Below are 2,926 nucleotides of genomic sequence, written 5' to 3'. Positions count from 1 at the left end.
TTCCTCCCAACCACACCCCTCCAGGTCTCACTGTCATTGCCCACGTGAACGTTGAAGTCCCCCAGCAGAACAAGGGAGTCTCCAGGAGGGGCACCCTCCAGTAACCCTTCCAAGGACTCCAAAAAGGGTGGGTATTCTGAACTGCTGTTCTAAATTCTAACCAAAAAAAAAAAAAATTCATTCACATTAACAAACAAAAACAGAAGATGAGGAACTTCTACACACTATACAAACTCTCTCTGAAGACTAAAACACACACTGAACTCCATCCAGGATCAAGGCCATTCTGAATCTGTTGATACATTCTTCCAGACAGCTGGGTCCCTTCAGTTGAGATAAACCTCCCTGTCCTGTCCAAAATCAGAGTTAAAATGGATCATCAATCTCTGTAATGTTAAAACACTTGGGTAATTTATCATTGAATAATTCCACACAGATAATGATCAATAACTATTCCTTATACTTCAAAGGTTTCACAATCACAAAAACAGATTCCAGTTCTGCATAAATTGTGTTTTTCATATATGAATTTAGATGAAGCATGGGGCAGAACAGGTTAATGTCTGCATTCATCAGAAGATTTATCATGTGGCTCTGCTGGCAGCGATTGGTACAACAGGCGGCACCAATACAGTTTTGCTGGGACAGAAATAAGTCTGCCACATGAACACATTTTGCTGGTTTTAACTCACTGATACATTCACTACTAACGCAAGACCTGTGCTTTTGAGTGCAGCATAGAAACTGCTGCTTCCAACAGTGGAGATTTTCTGTTAAAAAAAAAGTTCATTTGTGAGGATAAATGATCAATCAACTTGACCAGACTGACAGGGGATGAACAGAACACAGAAAACTAAGGACAGAGCAGAGATACAAAACAGGATATTTTCTTCCACATATTAGGCCAATTTTTCATGCCTATATTCACACTGAAGGCAAGAGTGGCGCAAATCTGACTTTTGTACAACATTTAACCCATATTTGATTGTTTTATGTCTGGTCATTGTAAAAATGATTTAATTTTTTTTTTTTTTTAATTTTAAAAGAATACAACAGTAAAACAGGTTCAGAGTAATTACTTTATGCCAAAACTCCAAATATTGTTCATTTTATGTTACTGTCTTGATATATTGTTTGATTTATTCTTAATTTTGTAATAAAATCTTAAGTAAAATTTGGTCTCTTTAATGGTAATATGTTTGATGAAAGCTCTCTGTAATGAATTGATTCAACTCTTAGCTCTTGAGATCTGATAAATAAAAGCCAGCCAAATATTATGGATTTCCCAAAAGATACAGTTTAATCTGCGACTGATTGATACATTTGATCTGGTGCTCCTCTAACAAGTAGTAAGTATGCAACGCTCATGACAGAAGACCCGAAATTTCAGCCAGCACACAAATGGAAGTACAAAGTTTTTTTTGAAAATGGGGGTGTGGGGCAACCAGCAACTGGACCAGGAACCACTGAGGATGAAGAAACAGGTTAGCGGAGAGTAGCTTGGTGTCAAATGTTCGAACAAGAAAGCCACCAACCTTCTCAGGAAGTTTGAAGGAAGCTGGGGTAGGTCCTTGGTTTCTCAGGGTGATGATAAGTCACCTCCAGGGGTATTGCTTGCAAGGGGGGGGGGGCTCAGGAGGCAACTGAACTCTGACGTAGACAGGCTGAGGCAAGGTCAGAACAAGAAAGGCAGACAGACTTACCTGGGGGTAGGCAGGAATCCAAGGTCCAGGCACAGAAACAGGTCAGGCACGTGAAGGAAATCTTAGCAGACAAATCCAAGGGCGAGGCAGAAGGCGAGGTTGAGAGGCCGAAACAGGGTTGAATCCAGGAGACAGAAACCAGCAGAGAGTGTCCGACGAGGGCTAGGCAAGGTAGGGGGATCCAAAAGGCAAAACGTGGTCAAGATCGTGGTCAGGCAAAAGGAGGTAATGCTGGATATCTACTCACACCAAAGGGCTTTCAAAAATCTGGCACTGTCTGCCTGTCTAAGGCTGAATATAACTGTTGGTGAGCAGGTGGATGGGATGAACCTGATTGCTAATGAACCCACCTGTTTAGAGTTGCTTATGGCTAAATTAGGGTTAGAGTGCGGGTTTTTGATGTCTTTGATGTTTTTATCTTTCTTACTGTTTATTCAATGTCACATGCTGTTTTTATTTTGTTTTTTAATTATGTAAAGCACCTTGAAATGCCTTGCTGCTGAAATGTGCTATACAAATAAAATTTGATTGATTGATTGATTGCACTGCTGAGCAGTAGTGTGCAGGTGGCCCAGATGATCTTGATTGCTGCAGTGAGGGCTGAGGAGGAAGACAGAGCAGGCAGACAGGCCAGCATCATAACAAAGTAAGTAAGTAGACTTGATCTTGCCACTTCTGTCTCCAGCACAAAATTACAAAATTGCATTTTTGTAAAGAGAGCAATGTAAAAGGGAGAAACAAACTCAAATACCAATCCCATCATGTTAGTATTGATACAATTCGACACCAACCCCGGTATCATATGTTGATGACTGATTCTTATCCAGGACATGTCAATTAAAAAAAAGACTTATTCTCATGATGATGATGTGACATAACTGCAATGAGGAGCTTTCATCCACAACTCTCATTAAGATCAGTCCTTAATAATCAATGTTCTAAAATGTTCTGGTGTTCTCCAGAATTAAACTGCCCTCCCAGAATGAAAAGGCCAAGTGTCATTATAACTTTAAACTCCTACATGCAATAATAGTCACTGACTCATCAAGTTGTGGATTATTTTGGTATCTTAACAATAATCTTTGCATTTTTTTTATCATGTTTTTTTTAATTTATTTTTTTAGTCTTAAGCTTGACAAACTAAAAAACACAGAAATTATATGTCTACTGGTTTAACTAATTATTTTAAAGAATACTTTTTTTTACTGGTGTGATGGCAGATG

The sequence above is a fragment of the Kryptolebias marmoratus genome, linkage group LG7, assembly GCF_001649575.2.
Source record: "Kryptolebias marmoratus isolate JLee-2015 linkage group LG7, ASM164957v2, whole genome shotgun sequence".
Classification (NCBI taxonomy): Eukaryota; Metazoa; Chordata; class Actinopteri; order Cyprinodontiformes; family Rivulidae; genus Kryptolebias; species Kryptolebias marmoratus.
The sequence above is the reverse complement of the archived record's forward strand: the minus strand, read 5'-3'. Positions refer to the sequence as shown.